This window comes from Bombina bombina, chromosome 1 (genome assembly GCF_027579735.1).
Source record: "Bombina bombina isolate aBomBom1 chromosome 1, aBomBom1.pri, whole genome shotgun sequence".
NCBI classification, from domain to species: Eukaryota; Metazoa; Chordata; class Amphibia; order Anura; family Bombinatoridae; genus Bombina; species Bombina bombina.
The window spans coordinates 929,842,274-929,864,737 of record NC_069499.1 but is presented as its reverse complement, the minus strand read 5'-3'; the positions used below and the strand labels follow the sequence as shown (position 1 = coordinate 929,864,737).

Below are 22,464 nucleotides of genomic sequence, written 5' to 3'. Positions count from 1 at the left end.
TCCCGCCATTCCCGCCCCTCCAGACAGGCTGTCGCCTGCCATAGCAACCACAGTCCCACAGAGTCCCAGGACACAGAGGTGGTGGTTTCAGGGTGATTCTGGGGGAGCGGCAGCACTTCCAGGGTGACATTTGAAAGCTCTCGGTCCCCAGATGCCACAGTCCAAAAAGCGAAGTGATTCGTTACTGGGGACCAAAGTTACAGCCCAGTAAGGGTAGGGGTGTCCAAAACCCCCGGTTTCCAAAACAACTCCCCTCCAGCAATTCCCCCACCTCTCTTGGGGCTACCAATTGCCAAAAGAGCGGAGCTCTGGGGCAAAGGGCTGCTGGAGAGACCAGGGGTAAATTTAACTGTTGTCTGGCGTGAAGTGGCTGACCGGGAGTTCCAGAGAGGGGTTAGGCAGGTATCTGGTGCGGCCGGACGGCAGTTCCAGGAGCCTGGTCAGCCTAGAAGGGTTTTCCCGGTCACAGATCAGCTCTTTCCTGACCAAGTACACACAGCAAAAACAACATATAGCAATAGTCAGTGAGATCCCATAATGTAGAAAGGAGTCAACCAGGCAGAAGGGTGCGTGGGGGTAGCCTTGGTGGTCTGGTATCTGTGACAAACGTATTTAAAATAAGCATTCACATGACAGAGGCATGGTCCCTTGCAAGTCCTGGTATAAGAATCTGATTGGATGCTTAAATTCACTTTACAATAGTATGTGGCTACTGGGGAACTTTTGAGATAAAAAAAACCTTTTCTTTCATATAGGTGGCAAGAGTCCATGAGCTAGTGTCGGGGTGCCAGGAATCAAACTGATACGAGAAGTGCAAAAATAATCACACCTTTTTATTAATAATATAAAATCCACAAGCCAAATAACAAGCCAGGAGTCAAAGCCAGAGCTGGTAGTCAGACGAGCCAGAACCAGTAACCTAGGAAGGTTACTTAAGTCTGATGGAACTCACATTTCTCAAGTTTACAAAATAGGCCGTTCTCACGTAGTCTCTGAAGTACCCGTGTGATGTCAGAACAATGAGGATGTCGTCCAAGTACACCACAACACACTGTTGCAACATATCTCGTAGGACATCATTAATAAATTCCTGAAAAACAGCAGGAGCATTACATAGGCCAAAGGGCATTACAAGATATTCATAATGCCCACTTCTGGTGTTGAATGCTGTTTTCCATTTGTGGCCCTCCTTGATCCTAACGAGATTGTACGCTCCTCTCAAATCAAGTTTAGAAAAGACCGTAGCTCCCTTGAGGCGGTCAAAGAATTCCGTAATGAGCGGAATAGGGTAAGCATTCTTAATGGTAAGACGATTAAGACCCCTATAATCGATGCATGGTCTTAACTCGCCACCCTTTTTCTTCACAAAGAAGAAGCCAGCCCCTGCAGGAGAGCAGGATTTGCAGATGATCCCCCGCAACAGAGCATCGGCAACATACTCCTCCATAGCACAATTCTCCAACAGACGGAGGGTAAATATAGCCCCGAGAAGGAATGGCTCCGGGTTGCAGGCCTATGGCACAATCGTAAGACCGGTGAGGAGGCAATGTAACGGCACACACCTTGTCAAAAACGTCTAGGAACTCTCGGTACTCCTCTGGCAATTGAGATACTGAAGAAGTGCACAAGTCTTTGACTGGTTTCCGAAGACAAATGGAAATACATTGTGGAGACCATGACAAAATTTTGGACCTGCACCAGTCGAGTCTGGGATTGTGCTTTTGGAGCCAGGGATAACCCAGAACAATCGGAAAATGCAGAGAGTTTATCACCTGGAACTGGAGGGTTTCAAAATGGAGAGCCCCAACAGCCATGGATAACAGAGCAGTTTCGTGAGTAGCGAGTGCGGGCTGAAGGGGCCTGCCATCAATGGCCTCAATAGCAAGCGGAACAGACTGAGGCAATACAGGAATGGAGTGCTTTGATACAAAAGCACTGTCAATAAAATAGCCCGCAGCACCAGCGTCAACAAGAGCCTGGGTGACTATGGAGGAGTCCACCCAGGAAAGAACAACCGTGACCAAAGCTTTCTCTTTCTCTTGTAAAGGTGTATCCAGTCCATGGGTTCATCCATTACTTGTGGGATATTCTCCTTCCCAACAGGAAGCTGCAAGAGGACACCCACAGCAGAGCTGTCTATATAGCTCCTCCCCTAACTGCCACCCCCAGTCATTCTCTTGCAGCTCTCGACAAGAAAGGAAGTATCAAGAGAGATGTGGTGACTTAGTGTAGTTTTTACCTTCAATCAAAAGTTTATTTTTAAACGGTACCGGCGTTGTACTGTTTTTACTCCCAGGCAGAAATTGGAAGAAGACTTCTGCCTGGAGGTTTGATGATCTTAGCGGCTTGTTACTAAGGTCCATTGCTGTTCTCACACATAACTGAAGAGTATGGAAAGAAAACTTCAGAAGGAGTCCTCTGGCTTATAGGACCTCTATAGAGGGTTTTGTTCCTGCAAAAATCGTTTTTAAGGGCAGGTAGGAGCCACAGCAGGGCTGTGGCAGTGTGTTTGACTGTTTAACAGGTGTTAAGTTTTTCTAATTCTTTTTTGGGCCTGAGGGGTTAATCATCCATTTGCAAGTGGGTGCAATGCTGCTTTAGTCCCTTATACACACTGTAAAAATTTCGTAGAGTTTACTACTTTTTTTTCACTGTTTTGCAGTTTATGTGGTAGTTTTTTTTCTCTTAAAGGCACAGTACTGTTTTTTATTATTTCTTTTTTTCACATTTTATTAAAGTGTTTTCCAAGCTTGCTGGTCTCATTACTAGTCTGTTAAACATGTCTGACATAGAGGAAACTCCTTGTTCATTATGTTTAGAAGCCATTGTGGAACCCCCTCTTAGAATGTGTACCAAATGCACTGACCTTTCTATAAGTTATAAAGACCATATTATGGCTTTTAAAGATTTATCACCTGAGGTTTCTGAGACTGACAAAAGGGAGGTTATGCCATCTAGCTCTCCCCACGTGTCAGAACCTATAACTCCCGCTCAAGGGACGCCAAGTACATCTAGCGCGTCCAATGCGTTTACTTTACAAGACATGGCGGCGGTTATGAATCATACCCTCACTGAGGTATTGTCCAAACTGCCAGGGTTACAAGGAAAGCGAGACAGCTCTGGGGCTAGAACAAATACAGAGCTCTCTGACGCTTTAGTAGCTATGTCTGATATACCCTCACAATTTGCAGAAGTTGAAGCAGGAGAGCTTCTATCCGAGTGACTTCTCTGATTCAGGGAAGGCGTTACTTCAGTCTGACTCTGAAATGACAGCATTTAAATTTAAGCTTGAACACCTCCGCGTGTTGCTCAGGGAGGTTTTAGCGACTCTGGATGACTGTGACACCATTGTAGTCCCAGAGAAATTGTGTAAAATGGACAAATACTTTGCAGTGCCTGTTTACACTGATGTTTTTCCAATCCCTAAGAGGTTTTCAGAAATTATTACTAAGGAATGGGATAGACCAGGTGTGCCGTTCTCTCCCTCTCCTGCTTTTAAGAAAATGTTTCCTATAGATGCCGCTACACGGGACTTGTGGCAGACGGTCCCTAAGGTGGAGGGAGCAGTCTGTACCCTAGCTAAGCGTACAACTATTCCTGTCAAGGACAGTTGTGCTTTCCTAAATCCTATGGATAAGAAATTAGAGGGTTTCCTTAAGAAAATCTTTATACAACAAGGTTTTATTCTCCAGCCTCTTGCATGCATTGCCCCAGTCACTGCTGCAGCGGCTTTCTGGTTCGAGTCTCTGGAGGAGGCTTTACAGGTAGAGACCCCGTTGGATGATATCCTTGACAGGCTTAAAGCTCTTAAGTTAGCCAATTCATTTATTTCTGACGCCGTTTTTCATTTAACCAAGCTAACGGCTAAAAATTCTGGTTTTGCCATTCAGGCAGGTAGGGCGCTATGGCTTAAATCCTGGTCAGCTGATGTCACTTCAAAGTCTAAACTTCTCAATATCCCCTTCAAAGGGCAGACCCTATTTGGGCCTGGACTGAAGGAGATCATTTCTGATATTACTGGAGGAAAAGGCCACGCCCTTCCCCAGGATAGGTCCAACAAGTTAAGGACCAAACAGACTAATTTTCGTTCCTTTCGAAACTTCAAGAGTGGCGCAGCTTCATCTTCTTCCTCTTCTACAAAACGAGAGGGAAATTTTGCCCAGTCCAAGCTAGTCTGGAGACCTAACCAGGCTTGGAACAAGGGGAAGCAGGCCAAGAAACCTGCTGCTGCCTCTAAGACAGCATGAAGGAGTAGCCCCCGATCCGGGACCGGATCTAGTGGGGGGGCAGACTTTCTCTCTTCGCCCAGGCTTGGGCAAGAGACGACCAGGATCCCTGGGCTCTGGAGATTGTTTCCCAGGGATATCTTCTGGATTTCAAAGCTTCATCTCCATAGGGGAGATTTCATCTCTCACAATTATCTGCAAACCAGATAAAGAGAGAGGCATTCTTACATTGCGTTCAAGACCTACTAGTTATGGGAGTGATCCACCCAGTTCCAAAGGAGGAACAGGGGCAGGGCTTCTATTCAAATCTGTTTATAGTTCCCAAGAAAGAGGGAACTTTCAGACCAATCTTGGATCTCAAGATCCTAAACAAATTTCTCAGGGTCCCATCCTTCAAGATGGAGACTATTCGAACCATCCTACCTATGATCCAGGAGGGTCAATATATGACTACCGTGGATTTAAAGGATGCTTATCTACATATTTCCGATACACAGGGATCATCATCAGTTTCTCAGGTTCGCCTTTCTAGACAGGCATTACCAGTTTGTGGCTCTTCCCTTTGGGTTAGCCACGGCACCAAGAATCTTTTACAAAGGTTCTAGGGTCCCTTCTGGCGGTTCTTAGACCGCGGGGTATAGCAGTAGCCCCTTACCTAGACGACATCCTGATACAGGCGTTAACTTTTCAAATCGCCAGGTCCCATACGGATATTGTTCTGGCATTCCTAAGGTCTCACGGGTGGAAGGTGAACGAAGGAAAGAGTTCTCTCTCACCTCTCACAAGAGTTTCCTTCCTAGGAACTCTGATAGATTCCGTAGAAATGAAGATTTATCTGACAGAGGTCAGGTTGTCAAAACTTCTAACTTTCTGCCGTGCTGTTTATTCCATTTCTCGTCCGTCAGTGGCTCAGTGTATGGAGGTAATCGGATTAATGGTAGCGGCAATGGACATTGTTCCGTTTGCCCGCCTACATCTCAGACCACTGCAACTTTGCATGCTCAATCAGTGGAATGGGGATTACACAGATTTGTCCCCTCTACTAAATCTGGATCAAGAGACCAGGGATTCTCTTCTCTGGTGGCTATCTCAGGTCCATCTGTCCAAGTGAATGAGTTTCCGCAAGCCAGAATGGACTATAGTAACGACAGATGCCAGCCTTCTGGGCTGGGGTGCAGTCTGGAACTCCCTGAAGGCTCAGGGTTCGTGGACTCAGGAGGAGGCCCTCCTTCCGATAAACATTCTGGAACTAAGAGCGATATTCAGTGCTCTTCAGGCTTGGCCTCAGCTAGCTGCGGTCAGGTTCATCAGATTTCAGTCGGACAACATCACGACTGTAGCCTATATCAACCATCAGGGGGGAACAAGGAGCCCCCTGGCAATGTTGGAGGTTTCAAAGATAATTCTATGGGCAGAGGTTCACTCTTGCCATCACTCGGCTATCCATATCCCAGGAGTATAAAACTGGGAGGCGGATTTTCTAAGTCAGCAGACTTTTCATCCGGGGGAGTGGGAGCTCCATCCGGAGGTATTTGCCCAGTTGATCCAACTTTAGGGCAAACCAGCACTGGATCTCATGGCGTCTCGTCAGAACGCCAAGCTTCCTTGTTACGGGTCCAGGTCCAGGGTTCCCAAGGCAGCGCTGATGGATGCTCCAGCAGCGCCCTGGTCCTTCAGCCTGGCTTATGTGTTTCCACCATTTCCTCTGCTCCCTCGTCTGATTGCCAAGATCTAGCAGGAGAGAGCTTCGGTGATCTTGATAGCCCCTGCGTGGCCACGCAGGACTTGGTATGCAGATCTGGTGGACATGTCATCCTTTCCACCATGGACTCTGCCGCTAAGGCAGGACCTTCTACTTCAAGGTCCCTTCAAACATCCAAATCTAATTTCTCTACGTCTGACTGCTTGGAGATTGAACGCTTGATTCTATCAAAGCGTGTTTTTTCCGAATCGGTCATTGATACCTTAATTCAGGCTCGAAAGCCTGTCACCAGGAAAATCTATCATAAGATATGGTGTAAATATCTTCATTGGTGTGAATCCAAGGGTTACTCATGGAGTAAGGTCAGGATTCCTAGGATATTATCTTTTCTCCAAGAAGGATTGGAGAAGGGATTGTCAGCTAGTTCCTTAAAGGGACAGATTTCTGCTCTGTCTATTCTTTTGCACAAACGTCTGGCTGAGGTTCCAGACGTTCAGGCGTTTTGTCAGGCTTTAGTTAGAATCAAGCCTGTGTTTAAACCTGTTGCTCCGCCATGGAGTTTAAATTTAGTTCTTAAAGTTCTTCAAGGGGTTCCGTTTGAACCTTTGCATTCCATAGATATTAAGCTCTTATCTTGGAAAGTTCTGTTTTTAGTAGCTATCTCCTCGGCTCGAAGAGTTTCGGAGTTATCTGCTTTACAATGTGATTCCCCTTATCTGATTTTCCATGCAGATAAGGTAGTGTTACGTACCAAACCTGGGTTTCTTCCTAAGGTGGTATCTAATAAGAATTTCAATCAGGAGATTGTTGTTCCTTCCCTATGTCTTAATCCTTTTCAAAGAAGAAACGTCCATTACACAATCTTGATGTGGTTCGTGCTTTAAAGTTTTATTTACAAGCTACGAAAGATTTTCTTCAAACATCTGCTTTGTTTGTTGTGTACTCTGGACAAAGGAGAGGCCAAAAGGCTTCGGCAACTTCTCTTTCCTTTTGTCTAAGAAGCATAATTCGCTTAGCTTATGAGACTGCTGGCCAGCAGCCTCCTGAAAGAATTACAGCTCATTCTACTAGAGCAGTAGCTTCCACATGGGCTTTTAAACATGAGGCCTCTGTTGAACAGTTTTGTAAGGCGGCAACTTGGTCTTCGCTTCATACCTTTTCTAAATTCTATAAATTTGATACTTTTGCTTCTTCTGAGGCTATTTTTGGGAGAAAGGTCTTACAGGCAGTGGTGCCTTCCGTTTAAGTTCCTGCCTTGTCCCTCCCTTCATCCGTGTCCTAAAGCTTTGGTATTGGTATCCCACAAGTAATGGATGAACCCGTGGACTGGATACACCTTTACAAGAGAAAATAAAATTTATGCTTACCTGATAAATTTATTTCTCTTGTGGTGTATCCAGTCCACAGCCCGCCCTGTCTTTTTTTAAGGCAGGTGTTTTTTTTTTTTTTTTTAAACTACAGTCACCACTGCACCCTATAGTTTCTCCTTTTTTTCTTGCTTGTCTTCGGTCGAATGACTGGGGGTGGCAGTTAGGGGAGGAGCTATATAGACAGCTCTGCTGTGGGTGTCCTCTTGCAGCATCCTGTTGGGAAGGAGAATATCCCACAAGTAATGGATGAACCCGTGGACTGGATACACCACAAGAGAAATAAATTTATCAGGTAAGCATAAATTTAGTTTTTAGCGGTTCCGAGGATAAACCACCCAAGGTCTGCCCCCGACAGGACCTTAGGGGCGAAAGTTTTCCGGCCGTGTAGGACAAGACTATAAAAGGTGGCCCTGTAACCCACAATAGAAGCAGAGCCCCTCCCTCTCTGCCACGGAGAGACGCGTGAATCCCAACGGCATTGGCTCAGCAGTACCTGGTGACTTGGGACCAATAGGCATGGGAGAAGAGGGAGGCATGGGTGGGAACGAACACATAGGAGACAACGGAACAGGAGGCTTCCGCAAACGCTCCTTGAAATAGGGCCTCTCTCTGAGTCTGATGTCAATTAGGATCAAAAAAGACAGCAATGCCTCGAGATCCTCTGGTAAATCTCTGGCAGCAACTTTGTCTTTAATCGCATCAGAGATCCCATGAAAGAAGGCGACAACAAGGTCTTCATTGTTCCAACCTACCTCTGTGGCAAGCGTACGGAACTCAATGGCATACTGAGCAACAGATCTCGTAGCTTTCTGAATGTACATGAGTCGTTTACCAGCAGAGGAGGAGCGAGCCGGAACATCAAATACCCTTCAAAAGGAGGCCACAAATTCAGGGTAATTAAAAATCACAGGTTTATTAGTCTCCTACAAGGGATTAGCCCATGCAAGTGTCAGAGTAACAAGATGAGTAATCTTACCTTAGCTCTGTCAGAGGGAAACGCCTGAGGTAACATCTCAAAGTAAATGCCCACCTGTTTCAAAAACCCTCTGCACTGAATAGGATCTTCATATCGCTGAGGTAGAGGTGCAGAACCAGACATGCTCCTAGTAGGATAGGAGCAGCCATAACTTGTGGGACACTCTGGTCCAAATGTGCAGTGCGAGTCAGCAGGGTTTGCAGGGCTAGTGCAAATTGATCCAAGCGGTGATCCTGTTCATCCATCCTGGAAATTTATTGTAGGTAAAGGTGGATTATTAGCACCATAAGGATTCATGGCCCTTGTGTAATGTCAGAGTGCCAGCAATCAGACTGACGAGAAGTGCAAACATAATCACACCTTTTTATTAATAACAAAAATATTAAGTCCACAAGCCAAATTACCAGCGCTGGCTTTGACTCCTGGCTTGTCAGACGAGCCGAGTCAGGAGCCAAAGCGAGTAATCAGACGAGCCAGAATCAGGAACAAGGAGAACGGCGGAGTCGGGTACAAGCCAGAGATCAAGAATCGGGAGGGACGTCAGACAACCAGGTAAACACAGGAACTGGAACACAGGCACTCGCAAACAGGTCTGAGACAACGCAAGGGCAAAGCGTACAGAACAGAGGCCCTTTAAATAATAAGTGATGACATCACAATTCTGAGAATGCAACCTGTCTCACACGGATGATGTACACCAGTCTGGCCATAAGAGGGCGTGGAGGAAATGAGCAGCATCACACTCTCTGTACCAGATTTAGTAAGAGGTGCGTAAAATGGATGCCAGCAGCACATGGCAAACAAAGCAGGGAAAAAACCCTGACAGCTAGTGACATATGGGATATACATTCCTACCAGGAGGGGCAACGTTTTCACAAACCTCAAATGCCTATAAATACACCTCCCACCTCACTCATACCTCAGTTTTACAAATTGTGCCTCCTTAGGAGGTGGTGAAGCATGATGTGCTTGATTTCTTCTGTGAAAGGCACTTCTAAGCATATTTAAGCTCAGTTCCTCTCTAAGTGCAGTGTTTGTCTGAGGGATGTGAAGGGAGTATTGCCTGATACCATGTTTTCGCCTATGGGAAATCTATTCTAGGGCTCTCTGTAAATTCGGTCGCAGGATTCATTTGCTGCCTACCTTTACAGATCGACATTATGCTCCTTTACCATTACCTCTGCTGATATGTTTCAGTACTGGTTTGGCTGTCTGCTATATGGGTGTCTTCTGGTAAGAATATATCATTTTTAAGACTCGGCTATGGTTGGCACTTTATATTAAGTTCTTAATGTATATTGCATATATTAGCCATGAGTCAGGTCTGTTAATATTTCCCTTTGCAGTCGCACAGTTTCAGAATGGAAATTATGTTTATGGGAGACTTTAGGTATTTCTTTTCTTACCTGGAGTTCCGGTTAGCTGCTAACATGGAGTCTGTTTTTAAAATTTCCGTGGGCAAATTAGGCTCACGATGACACAAATTGCATAATTTTATTGCGTCATTTTTGGAGAGAATGTTTTTGGCTAGATCACGCCTGCTGTGACGCGAGTTGCATTATTTAATTGCGTTGTCTTTGGCGCAAGGTTGTGCCTGTTGTGACATGAGCTGCGTTTTTTTTTTTTGAGTCGTTCTTGGCGCCAAAATTTGTTATATTAAGCCTCTCCCTCTAATGCTTGCTGCTCTCATTATATTATAGAGAGCTATGATGCTTGCTTTTTATTTTACTTTTATCATAAGCATTTTTTCTTATTCATGAAACTGCTATATTGAGGAAATTGGATATTTTATTTAAAAAAAAAATCTTTTTTGCTAGATGTCTCAAACTGATCCTGCCTCTGATGCTACTATAGAAACTAAGCTGCCTGAACACAATTCTACCAAAGCTAAGTGTGTTTGTTGTAAACAAGCTGATCTTATTTCTTCAGCTCAATTATGTGGCATGTTATGACCAATTATTACATGCTGCTAATGTACAAATACATCTACTGTTATTCCTTCTCAGTCTAATGTACGTGATATTCCTGCAGATATGAACATTTTTATTGCTGCAGCCATAGAGAAGGCTATGACTGCTATTCCGCATTGAAATAAACGTAAAAGGTCTTTCCAAACTTGTCAGATCTAATGAATTTTGTACTAACTGACAGCATACTAAAATATCCTCTACTGATGAGGGTTCCTCTGACTCAGATGATCCTGCATCAGAGACAGAAATCGTGAAAGCAATGCTAATAATCCATATAAATTCTGTATTTAAGACTTCTGAGGTTTTTCCTATTCCAGATGCTATCTCCAATATGATTGCTAAAGAATGGTCTAAACCTGGTACCTCTATTAACCCTTCTTCTAGGTTTAAGAAGTTGTATCCTTTACCTGTGGCTAGTCTAGAGCTTTGGGAAAAGGTCCCTAAGGTTGATGGGGCTATTTCCACTCTTGCTAAACGTATTACTATTCCTCTGGAAGATTGTACTTCTTTTAAGGATCCTTTTAGATAGGAAGCTTGAATCTTATCTTAGAAGAGCATATTTACATACTGCCTATATTCTTAGACCAGCTATTTCTATGGCTGATGTTGCTGCTTCTTCAACTTTTTAGTTGGACAGTTTTGCGCAGCAGTTATCAGATCCTGAACTATCTAGCATTGTTCATTTACTTCAACATGCAAATTTCATTTGTGATGCTATATTTGATGTCATTAAGATTAATGTCAAATCTATGTCTTTAGCTATTCTAAGAGTTTTATGGCTTAAATCTTGGAATTGCTGACATGGTGTTCTAAATTTAAATTATCTTTTCAGGGTAATAATTTGTTTGGTTCTCAATTGGATTTTATTTTCTGGACTATCACTGGGGGTAAGGGAGTTTTTCTCCCAATCGTTTTTGTTCCTTTCGTCAGAATAGAGAACAGAAAACCTCTCCTTCCCCCTAAGGCCTCTGGCTCTAATTGGAGACCATCTCCGAATTGGAATAAATCCAAGCCTTATAAGAAACCAAATCCAGCCCCTAAGACTGCATGAAGGTGCGGCCCTCAAACCAGTTCTTCTGGTGGGGGGCCGACTAAAATTATTTCAAGACATTTGGACAGATAATGTCCAAAATCAGTGGATTCCGAATATTGTTTCTCAAGGATATCGAATAGGTTTCAGAATAAGACCTCCAATGGGAAGATTCATTCTTTCTCATGTTCCAACAAACCCTGTGAAGGCTCAGGCTTTTCTGAAGTGTGTTTCAGACCTAGAGCTTTCAGGGGTGATTGTACCAGTTTCTCAGCAGGAACAGGGATTGGGTTTCTATTCATATCCATTGTCCCAAAGATGGAAGATTCTTTCAGACCAATCCTGGATCTGAAAACTTTAAATCGTTTTGTAAGAGTCCCAACTTTCAAGATGGTGACTATAAAGACTATTCTGCCTTTTGTTCAGCAAGGTCATTTCATGTCCACAATAAACTTACAGGACCCTTATCTTCCAATTATCACATTCCGATTCATCCAGACCACTATCGTTTTCTGAGATTCTCTTTTCTAGACAAGCATTACCAATTTGTCGCTCTTCCATTTGGCCTAGCAACAGCACCAATAATTTTCTTGAAGGTTCTCTGTGCCCTTCTATCTGTAATCAGAGAGCAGGGTATTGCGGTCTTTACTTATTTGGACGATATATTGGTACTAGCTCAATCTTGTCATTTAGCATAATCTCACACAAAACTTTTTTTTTTTTTTTTTTTTTTTTTTTAAGACATGGTTGGAGGATCAATTTACCAAAGTGTTTGATTCCTCAGACAAAAGTCACCTTCTTAGGTTTCCAGATAGATTCAGTGTCCATGACTCTTTCTCTAACAGACGAGACAAATGAAATTGGTCTTAGCTTGTCTAAACCTTCAGTCTCTATCATTCCCTTCAGTGGCTATGTGCATGGAAGTTTTAGGTCTCATGATTGCAGCATCGGACGCAATCCCCTTTGCTCGTTTTCATATGAGACCACTGCAGCTTTGCATGTTGCGCCAGTGGTGCAGGGATTATACTCAGATATCACGGTTGATATACTTAAATCCCAACATTCAAAACTCTCTGACTTGGTGGTTAAACCATCACCTTATTGTTCAAGGGGCCTCCTTTGTTATCCTTCATGGACTGTGTGATCACAACAGATGCAAGTCTTACAGGTTGGCGAGCGTTCTGGGGGTCTCTGACGGCACAAGGGTTTTGGAATCCTCAAGAGGCGAGGTTACTAATCAATATTTTAGAACTCGGTGCTATTTTCAGAGCTCTTCAGGCTTGGCCTCTATTGAAGAGAGAACTTTACATTCGTTTTCGAACAGACAATTTCACAACAGTGGCATATGTCAATCATCAAGGGGGGACTCGCAGTCCTTCTGCAATGAAAGAAGTTTCTATGATACTTTCTTGGGCGGAATCCAACTGTTGTCAAATCTCTGCGATTCATATCCCAGGTATAGACAATTGGGAAGCGGATTATCTCAGCTGTCATTCTCTACATCCGGGGGAGTGGTCTCTCCATCCAGATGTGTTTTTTCAACTTGTACAGATATGGGGTCTTCCAGAAATGGATCTGATGGCCTCTCGTCTGAACACAAAACTTCCCAGATACCTTTCCAGGCCCAGGGATCTTCAGGCGGAAATGATGGATGCTCTATCAGTTCCCTGGTTTAACCAGCCTGTTTTTTTCACCTCTGGTTCTTCTTCCGAAGGTGATCTCTAAGATCATAATGGAACAATCTTATGTGTTTCTGATAGCACCATGGATGGCCTCACAGGTTTTGGTATGCGGACCTTGTCCAAATGTCCAGTTGCCAGCCTTGGTCACTTCCTATAAGACCAGACCTTCTTCTGTTTCAAGGCCCGGTTTTCCATCAGGATCTCTAAATTTGAAGGCATGGAAATTGAACACTTAGTTCTTAGTCATAGAGGTTTCTCTGACTCCGTAATTAACACTGATACAGGCTCAAGGAATTAGTATCAAACCTGTTATTAAATAAATTTCTCCTCCTTGGTTTTAAAAATTTTGCAGGCTCCTCCTTTTGAGCCTATGCATTCTTTGTATATTAAACTACTTTCTTGGAAAGTGTTATTTCTTTTGGCTATTTCTTCTGCTAGAAGAGTTTCTGAATTGTCTGCTGACTCTTGTGCGTCTCCTTATCTGATTTTTTTTTTTTTTCATCCAGATAAAGCTGTTTTGCGGTCTTCGTTTAAATTTTTACCTAAAGTTGTGAATTCTAATAACATCAATATGGAAATTATTGTTCCTTGTGTCCTAATCCTAAGCATACTCTTGAAAGGTCTTTACATTCTTTGGATGTTATAAGAGCTTTGAAATATTCTGTTGAGGCTACTACAGATTTCAGAAAGACTTCGTCTATTTGTTATTTTTTATGGTTTCAGAAAAGGTCAGAAAGCCTCCATTTCCTTGGCATCTTGGTTGAAGCTTTTGATTCACAAAGCTTATTTGGAGGCGGGGCAGTCTCCGCCTCAGCAAATTACAGCTCATTCTACTAGATCAGTCGCCACATCTTGGGCTTTCAAGAATGAAGCTTCAGTTGATCAAATTTGCAAAGCAGCAATTTGGTCTTTGCATACATTTACAAAATGTTACCATTTTGATGTGTTTGCTTCTTCGGAAGCAGCCTTTGGTAGAAAGGTTCTTCAGGCAGTCTGTTTGATTCTATTGCCTATGATTTGAGTTTTTGGGGAAAAAAATTAAGAAAGCTTTAAAAAAAAAAATTGGATTTAATTTCTCAGCGGAAATAGCTGTTATTTTATCCCTCCCTCTCTAGTGACTCATATCCCATACGTCACTAGCTCATGGACTCTTGCCGCCTATATGAAAGAACATAATTTTATATAAGAACTTACCTGATAAATTCATTTATTTCATGGTGGCAAGAGTTCATGAGACCCACCTAATTTTTGGGGCTTTATTTTTTTTTAATATACTGTAAAGCACTTTATCCTATTCCTCTCTTTTTATGCTTTTATTCCTTTTACACCTCACTAATGAGGTGTATTTATAGGCATTTGTGCTTTGGGAAACTTTGCCCCCTCCGGGTAGGAATGTATATCCCATACGTCACTAGTTCATGGGCTCTTGCCACCATGAAAGAAATGAATTTATCAGGTAAGTTCTTAAATAAATTATGTTTCTTTCCTAAGATATGGAAAGTCCACGACGTCAGCTAGGAGACTGGCACTGAAGGGGTTACGCTGAAATCTCTGCATTTATTTATGGGACTAGAATCCTGGCTACAGGATTAATTGTGGGCAGGCACATTTGGTATGTGAGAGAGAGACTGGGGAAAATCTCCTTTATGGGAAGGAAGGAGTTAACCCTATTTTGTTGGCTCATGAGTTTATTTATTTTATTATGCATACTTGGTTCACATAATTGTTCTGTGAGCAAGTTGTTTTTGGCACTGTTTCTGGTAGTTTCGCAAATGACTGCGATCTTTTTGCCGGCTTTGACACAGTACTTGGTCAGGTAGCGGCTTTTCCTGTCTCTGCAGTAGTTCTTTCGGCTTAAAGCGCGCGCTTTACATTTGTGGGGCAGCTTCACTAGCCGGTCACGTTACCTCCTAGTTCTGCTCCTGGAGACTTATCGAAGCGGTTGCAGCGACTGCATTAAGCGTAGTCCGGCTAATACTACGCATTTAAATACGGAGGGGCAGGTAGGCACCTCAGTCACTGGCTGAGGTGTAGTTAGATAGTAAAATTGTACTTATAACTTTTTGCTGCCCAAAGTTTTTATTTGCAGACTACCTGGGGATAAATACTGCAAGCCGTGAGGAGCAGTATGCATTATTAGCAAAAGCCAATATCGTCTTTTTCGTTATTTAAAGTAACAGTACCTCAAAGTACAAATTTTATCTCAATCATGGAACAGGATTCTGTTCCTATGGACAGGTATCTGCTTTGTTTGGAGAATCAAATTGTGTTGCCCTTGCAATTTTATACTTAAACTTTTTTTTTTTTTTTTTTTTTTTTTTTATCTTTTAATTTCTGAGCCAACCATCTCTCAGGATGATGCTGTTCAGGCAATGCCACAGCTTTCTCCTCAAATGTCCCAAGCCTTAGTGGCGTCACAGTGCCCTGCAGATCCTCTAAGTCTCCTGGAGGATTTTATTTGCCTGCAGAAATTGCTGCTCAGGTATCTTCGGCGGTATATGCTATTCCTATTCTAAAGGGAAAACGCAAGAGGAAAATTAGAGATTCAGATAATAAGGTTTCTGTTCCAACCTCTGCTACTCAGATTGCCCTCTCTCATAGTCTGATGAGGAGGATATATCTGTAGCTTCTGAGGGTGAAATCTGAGATTCGGACAGTAGAATTCCCTCATCTGATGCTGAAGTTGTATCCTTCAGATTTAAGCTTGAACACCTTTGTGTATTGTTAAAGGGACAGTATACACTCATTTTCATATAACTGCATGTAATAGACACTACTATAAAGAATAAGATGCACAGATACTGATATAAAAATCCAGTATAAAACTGTTTAAAAACTTACTTAGAAGCTGTCAGTTTGGCTCTGTTGAAAAGGTAGCTGGAAAGCCCACTGCAAGTGGCAAATAAGACACTCCCCCCCCCCCCCCCTTCTTTTACATATGAAAAGACCCTTTACACAAACAGGAGCAAGCTGGAGAAGGTAGCTGACAGTATTCACATAAAACTTTGGGGCTTGGTTAGGAGTCTGAAAATCAGAGCAATGTTATTTAAAAATAAGCAAAACTATACATTTATTTAAAAAAAAAACTTTATGGGCTATATAAATCATCTACAAAACATTTATGCAAAGAAAAAATGAGTGTATAATGTCCCTTTAAAGGAGGTTTTGGTTACTTTGGATGACTCCAATACTCCTGCCATTGTCAACCCTAAGAAGTCTAGCAAACGTAATACTTCAATGTTCCTTCCTCTGTGGAAGTGTTTCCCGTTCCGGACTGTGCAATGGAGATTATTGCACAGGAATGGGAGAAGCCAGGGATTCCTTTCCCTGTCTCCTGTCTTTAAAAAGATGTTTCCGGTCGCTGACTCCATTAAAGATTCATGGTGCACGGTACTTAAGGTAGAAGAGGCCATTTCTACTCTGACTGAGAGAACAATGATTCCTATAGAGGATAGTTGCTCTTTTAAAGATCCAATGGACAAAAAGCTGGAGGCTTACTTGAAGATGTAGTATGTTCATCAAGGTCTCCAATTGCAACCTGCAGTTTGTATTGCCACTGTGACAAGTGTGGCTTCTTATTGGTTTGATGCCTTGTCTGATCCAAGACAGAATTAAGGCTCTCAGGCTAGCCAATTCTTTTATTTCTGATGCTACCATGCAAGTTATTAAACTGTGAGTCAAGATATCTTGCTTTGCAGTGCCAGCCCGCAAGGCGTTGTGGCTGAAATCTTGGTCAGCTGATGTTACTTCCAAGTCTAAACTTCTGGCGCTTCCTTACAAGGGTAAGATCTTGTTTGGACCTGGTCTGGCAGAAATAATTTCTGTCACGGGTGGAAAAGGGTCTTTTCTGCCACAAGACGAGTAGAATAGACTTAAATTACATCAGAGTAATTTTCGTTCCTTTCAAAGCAGAAGCAGTCCAAGTCTTCTTGGAAACCCAATCTGTCTTGTAACAATGGGAAGCAATCTAAGAAACCTGCAGCTGAGTCTAAATCAGCATGAAGAGTTTGCCCCCGATTCTGGATCGGATCAAGTAGGGGGCAGACTTTCTCTGTTTTGTCAAACTTGGATACGGGATGTCCCAGATCCTTGGGCTGTAGACATAGTATCTCAGGGTTACAAAATAGAATTCAAAACTTTTCCTCCCAGGGGCAGGTTCCACCTCAAGATTATCTGCCGACCACATAAAATAAAAAGAGGCATTCTTGAAATGTGTTCAGGATCTTTCCTCCCTGGGAGTGATAGTTCCAGTTCCGGCAGAGGAACAGGGCCTAGGATTCTATTCCAATCAGTCGTGGTTCCCAAAAAAGAGGGAACTTTTCGACCTATTCTAGACTTAAAGTGTCTCAACAGGTTTCTCAGAGTACTGTCCTTCAAAATGGAAGCCATTCGTTCCATTCTTCCTTTGGTCCAGGAGGGTCAGTTCATGACGACCATAGACCTGAAGGGTGGGTATCTTCATGTTCCCATCCACAAGGATCATAACAAATTCCTGAGATTCGCCTTTTTCGACAGACACTTCGTGGTTCTTCTGCTTTGGCCTTTCCACAGCTCCCCAAATTTTTTCAAAGGTTCTGGGGTCTCTCTTGGCAGTGATCAGGTTCCGGGGAATTGCAGTGGTGCCCTACCTGGATGACCTTTTGGTTCAGGCGCCATCTTTTCAACAAGCAAACTCTCATACAGAGATCTTGTTGTCTTTTCTACGTTCCCATGGATGGAAAGTGAATTTGGAAAAGAGTTGCCTTGTTCTAGCTACAAGGGTAGTTTTCTTACGGACCATAATAGATTCCCTATCTATGAAGATTTTTCTGACCGAGGTCAGAAAATCCAAAATTCTTTCCTCTTGCTTCTCTGCAGTCTGTTCGGCTGTCAGTGGCTCAATTTATGGAGGTAATTGGTCTGATGGTCGCTTCCATGGACATCATTCCCTTTGCTTGTTTCCATTTGAGAGCTCTGCAGTTATACATGCTCAGACAATGGAACGGGGACCATTAGGATCTGTCTCAGAGGGATAGGTCTATATCAGGCGACAAGAGACTCTCTCCTGTGGTGGATTTCTCAGGAGCATCTGTCTCGGGGCACATGCTTCCGGAGACCTTCCTGGGTGATTGTGACCACGGACGCCAGCCTACTGGGCTGGGAAGCAGTCTGGTATTCGTTAAAGGCGCAGGGACTATGGATTTGGGAGGAGTCTGCTCTCCCCATAAACATCTTGGAGTTGAGAGCGATTTAAAATGCTCTGATGGCTTGGCCTCAGTTGTTCTTAGCCCGGTTTATCAGGTTCCAGTCGGACAATATTACCTCAGTGGCTTACATCAACCACCAGGGAGGAACTTGGAGTTCCTTAGCCATGAAGGAGGTGGCTCGGATTATGCAGTGACAGGAAGCTTACAATTGCTGTCTATCTGCCATACACATTCCAGGTGTGGACAACTGGGAAGCGGACTTCCTGAGCAGACAGACATTTCATCCCGGGGAGGGGGCACTCCATCCAGAAGTGTTCTTCAGGTTAACCCTCAAATCGGGGATGGCTTCCTGAGCAGACAGACATTTCATCCCGGGGAGTGGGCACTCCATCCAGAAGTGTTCTTCAGGTTAACCCTCAAATCGGGGATGGCTAAGTTGGATCTGATGGTGTCTCGGCAGAACGCCAAACTTCCAAGGTACAGTTCAAGGTCAAGAGATCCGCAGGCCTCCCTGATAGATGCTCTGGCGGTTCCTTGGGATTTCGGTCTGGCATATCTGTTTCCTCCGTTTGCTCTCCTTCCATGTGTCATTGCTCGTATCAAACAGAAGCTAGCATCAGTAATTTTAATAGCTCCTGCGTGGCCTCGCAGAATCTGGTATGCAGACCTATTGAAGATGTCTTCTCTTCCACCTTGGAGGTTGCCACTGAGGAAGGACCTAACTCAGGGTCCATAACTTCATCCAAATCTCGCTTCTCTGAAGCTGACTGCTTGGAGATTGAACGCTTAGTTCTGTCTAAGCGTGGTTTTTCTGAGTCGGTCATTGAGACCATGATTCAGGCTCGCAAGCCTATTACTAGACAGATTTACCATAAGGTATGGCGTAAATACCTTTTTTATTGGTGTGAATTCAAGGGCTACTCTTGGAGTAGGGTCAGGATTCCTAGGATTCTGTCTTTTCTCCAGGAAGGTCTGGAGACAGGATTGTTGGCTGATAAAGGCGGTTCTTCATACTCAGTTAGGTTTTCTTCCGAAAGTGGTTTCGGATAGAAATATTAATCAGGAAATTGTTGTTCCTTCTCTCTGTCCTAATCCTTCTAATAAGGAATGTTTGTTGCACAACTTGTATGTCGTGCATGCTTTAAAATTTTATCTACAGGCGACTAAGGATTTTAGCCATTCTTCTGCCCTGTTGGTTTGTTTGTTTGTTTCTCTGGAAAGCGTAAAGGTCAGAAAGCTACTGCTACTTCTTTCTTTCTAATGACACGGTGAGTCCACGGATCATCATCAATTACTGTTGGGAATATCACTCCTGGCCAGCACGAGGAGGCAAAGAGCACCACAGCAAAGCTGTTAAGTATAGTTTCCCTACCCACAACCCCCAGTCATTCTCTTTGCCTCTAGGGCAAGGAGGAGGTGAAGTAAATAGGTGTCCTATTTAAGATTCTTCTATCAAGATTTTTATTTTTATTTTGAGGACAGGGCAAGATTGCTCTGATCTTCAATCACAATTTGGGTATAGCTGCATTCCACGTTAGTCTCTTCAGCAGGGCTGTGGTGGCTTCAAAGCAGTCAGGAAAATGCAGCAAAGCACACTTTACAAGTTCCTAACATGTTGCTGCCCTGATATAGAAAGCCTGAGTAAGTTTACTCTGGCTTTCTTTTTACACAGGTCTCTGAGGAGCGGCATCCTCTCAAACTTTGAGTCGTCTGACTGCCAGACGACTAGAATGCAGGTAAGTGCCTTTTGTTCTTCTAGGGCTAGAAGGCTCAATTTAAAATGATGTATACTCCTTTTTTTTTTTTTTTTTTTTTTTTTTCTTACGGCGCCTAGCAAACGAACCGGCGCCATTGTTATGAGGAGGATACTTTGAGATACACAGCATATAGCGTGTTTGATTCTCTGCTGGGACAGACTTTTTTTTTTTTTAAGAATAACATAGAAAATACGGCTTAGTACCGGCAGGATGAAGCACAATTTTTGCGCACTTCATCTCCATGCCGTTCTTCGTATGTCTCTGCCTTCTTTTTCTTTCAGTTAGAGGAGTGGCGCCATTTTGGGCTATCTCTTATAGCGCTCTGAGTTTCATGTAGCCCCGCCTTGGCTCCGATTTGTGATCGGAGCGGCGATCTTTCAGCTCAGTGTCTGAGTCGGCTCGGCTAAAACAGAGTCGGAATAAACCGGGTTACTTGTGTAGTGGGTTTTTTTTTCTATGTCCTGAACCAGGACAATGGCCTCAAGTTATACTGATTTTGAGCTAGTCACACATGTTAACGTAGTGTAACACTCATGTATTTTAACGGTCCGTTTTGGGGGGGTTAAATTGCACTAAGTTTTAATTTTTTAGGTATCCACCTGTAGTTCTGGTAAACAACCGGGGTGATTTGCAATTCATTTTACAGCAAAATTAATGCAGGGGATATTTATGTATATGGTAAGAGGGATCTGTTTCTTAAAAAAGAAAGTTTTCTTGTCCCTTTATGTATTTTTTTTTTTTTTTTCAACAATAAAGTTTTGTTTTGTTTGTTTTCCTGGTACTGCAATGTTTAATTATATTTGTATGTAATGCCTTTCAGAGCTCTTTATACTGCGGCAAATTTTAAGATATTTCCCTCCAGAGTCTCATGTCTCCCAGGATGATGCTGTTTAGGCAATGCCACCGCTTCTCCTTACTTGTCCCAAGCCTCTATGGTGTCACATGCAGTGCCCTGTGGTTCCTCTCATTCTCCTGGAGGAGTGTTTTTGCTTACAGATTTGCAACGCAGGTATCTTTTGTGGTATCTGCAGTTTTGTCTGATTTTCCTTAAATACAGGAGGACATTTTTACTTTTTCAGGTAGTAAGGTTTCTGCTTATTCTAATCAGATCGCCCCCTCTCCTAGACTGGTGAGGAGGTTCCACTGGTTCCTGATGGGAATTTCAGATTTGAACAGTATAATTCCTTCATCTGTTGCTGGAGTGGACTACTTCAGATGTATGCTTTCACAAGCAAAACAAGCAGGGGGAGAGTAGTTACAGGTGGGTAACCATGGATGACGCCAATAGAAAAATATATGTAGAAACAATCCCTAAGTTAAGCCAACACTCAGTGGTACTAAAAGGGACGAGTAGAGACAAACTCCATAGTAACAGTTAATAAGGCTCCTCAAACAGTGCAGGAAATGTATACCCGTAAAGATTCCCCTTACTCTCACGGGGTATAAATGAGGAGAAACTGCTTCAAAACATGTGCCCTAAAGGCGTAATATTATGTGGCATCTCAGGGCACTTTATACATTCAGGCACATACCTTCTGATCCTTCCTGGACCATGGAGCGTCCTCCCGAAGTGGCGTATGAAATGATCTCTTCCTCGGCAGTTCCTGTACTGCACGGTCCTGCTTCCTCATCCGGGTAGTGCCTGTAAAGCCGCCTCCAATGGCGGCGTAGCTTGTTTTCCTGTTTCCTGCTGCTGACCAATATATTGTGATCACCCTGCAGTCACGCATACACTATTTAACCGTGCTCACTCTATGGCCAATATAATGTAAATGAAAAGAAGTAGAGGAGCACAGACCGGTGTAGCGGTACACAATGTATTTGCAAAAGTGGCGCTGTAGCGCTAAACAAGTGAAAAAATAACACACAATGTGGAGGGGATAACAAACCCGGGGTAAAATACAGAGGGTTCGGGAGCTGTGTTGATAACAGGCTGACGCGTTTCGGCTTATTGCCTTACTCTTTGCCTAGATTAAAAGTGAACAATGTGCTGGTTAAAAGTAACAGCCAAACCTCCCACTGGATAACGGGTTCACACCCCTTTCCTTATCTTGTCCAATAGCAGCCGTTAATGAATTCAACTTAGTGAGTCTTACGTTCACTAAGTTTATATTTGGATTGTTGTTCTGTTACATGTGTTTACAAACTAACTAAATTGTGTGTCCTAATGTCTCAAACATCTCCACATGTGAATACTACGCGGTTCTGTAATACTGACCCGTACTAGTGGCATACAAAGCACTCTTGCTTTGCTAGTGTTTATATTATTAAGAAAAATACATCCAATACCCATACATCTATATATAGAATTAAGCTCACTACCTAGTTGCCCTGCATTAACCTATGCTTGCTTGAAACACCACAGGCTTTGTCACAAAATGACGTTGGAAGCTAGTTAGTCAGGGTAGAGGGGCTTATCTACAGGATAGGAGGGGTAAGGGGATGGAGTAATGAGGATAGCGTATGAACTGGGAACATTCAAAAGCAAGGAGAACAAATATCCACAAGGGATATTAAAGTGTGAATGGCAGAGTAGACCATGGTCATAAGATCTTGCACTAGATA

The 22,464-nt window shown here is 43.2% G+C and overlaps 1 protein-coding gene across 1 annotated transcript in view; it reads left to right on the top strand.

The window, feature by feature from the left end:
- TM9SF4 (transmembrane 9 superfamily member 4) overlaps positions 1-22,464 on the top strand; it is a 118,126-nt gene that overhangs the window by 73,322 nt on the left and 22,340 nt on the right. The gene's annotated exons all lie outside the window — the stretch shown is intronic.